Source organism: Aplysia californica, unplaced genomic scaffold (assembly GCF_000002075.1).
Source record: "Aplysia californica isolate F4 #8 unplaced genomic scaffold, AplCal3.0 scaffold00470, whole genome shotgun sequence".
NCBI lineage: Eukaryota > Metazoa > Mollusca > Gastropoda > Aplysiida > Aplysiidae > Aplysia > Aplysia californica.
The window spans coordinates 83655-85391 of NW_004797740.1; the positions used below are offsets into that span (position 1 = coordinate 83655).

Genomic DNA, 1737 nt, shown 5'->3' on the forward strand with positions numbered 1-1737 from the left:
AGTGTGTGTGTGTGTGTTTGTGTGTGTGTGTGTGTGTGTGTGAGCCTGCCCACACAATAGCATTGTCCAGCTGGAGAAATCTTCGTTTGGAGAGGCAGGGAGTTAAACAGCGACAGCAGTATCAGCATCAGCAGCAGTAGCAGCAGCAGTAGCAACACCAACAGTAAAAAATTGCGTGTAGCAGGTGGCGTTTGAATCAGAATAGACAACAACGACTAAAGTGGAAAAAACAAACAAACAAATAATTTAGAAAATAGAAAACCAATCCACTGACAAACGTTTTAAAAAAATCAACCCTTATAGCTCCCAGTCTTAAATGCCAGCAATTTGAAATACAGTGGAACCTTTCTAAGACAGTACTACAAGGGCGCCAGAAAAAAATCCATCATGGTCATAGACATTTTCCGTTTTGGACAGGGGGTATTAGGGGGAGAGAAAAAAGGGGGGGGGGTCCACGGGCTCAGCCGTTGGGATCAAGGGTGGCCTGTCCGGTCGGAAAGCAGTGGTCAAAACTTCATCCCACTCTTGTGCTATGCAAGTCTTTCTGATAATGGCATGCGTCAGTCTTATCCATTGCCATCAGCGCTTGCATCTCATAGGATCACTGTTTGAGCTGTTTGACCAATTAAAAACCGAAACGATTGAACGTCTCCTTTGCTTCCAAACTTAGCCCCGCCCATCGGTGTAATAAGCACAATCAACTAATCTGTCCCCGCAGTTTTATGCAAAATAAATTCTGAAATTATGCAAACTGAGCCCCAAAAATGTGAAATTATGCGATTCTGTTAATTTTAACAAATAATGTTAACCCTATCCGGGCGCCCGGGGGTCATTTTGTACCCCAGGGTTGTATTCTTCACATTTTAGAATACTTCTAGAACGAAGATCTCTTTGAAACTTTCAGTATTTCTCAAAAAATCGTTTTGACAGACTGTTAAGCAAAGCGTACGGATCGGTTTGCAAGTAAATTAATTTCCTCTTTGGAAAGTGGTGGCAGAGAGTTCCCCACGTCGTATGGATACGATAGTAAAACACGACGTACGGATAGGGATAACAGACAATAATTAGAAATTATGCAAAATATTATCAAATTTTGCTAACTTATGCGGGTACAGACTAATGCAACCCCTCCTCTGCTGTTCGTGTAATATAATTCGAGGAACTTCTTTCTCAGTTAGCCCTTGAATTCAGTGCGACACGCTTCGGTCATTAATACAATTGATCTCACATCCCTGTAAGGCCCCTCGTGCTATAAGTAGAAGGCCACTCGACCACTTTCACAAGTACTGATGAGATTTCGCATCCACACCACCCTGACCATCTGCACCGCTCAGGAATCACAGGGAGGGGGTAACGTTTACCCCCAAGCACGGTGCCCCCAAGTCACCCTCCTTCCCCCCTTCCTCGCCTCATAGCATAGTGTGAAGGTTAGATCCGATGGAACCAAGGAGATTTTAAGCTCCTCGGATGGAACCAAACTTGGGACTTTTATTTCAAATCAGACAGATAAAAACCCGTCGAAGGGGTGGAATTTCTCTTTTCGTCTTCGGGCAGAGCAGGTTTCTGTTTTATAGAGGTAATTATAAATCAATTTATTCAGATGGAGCCGGGAGATTCCGTTTAATAACAGGTTTGCCTTGGGGTGATTTCCGTCTTGGCAGGTTCGACTGTACTCCGGAGAGAGACAGACAGACAGACAGACAGACAGACAGACAGACAGACAGACAGACAGACAGA

The 1737-nt window shown here is 44.1% G+C and overlaps 1 protein-coding gene across 1 annotated transcript in view; it reads right to left on the minus strand.

Moving 5' to 3' along the window:
• Positions 1–1737, minus strand: part of LOC118478290 — a gene marked incomplete in the record, with an annotated part of 8144 nt that overhangs the window by 4761 nt on the left and 1646 nt on the right.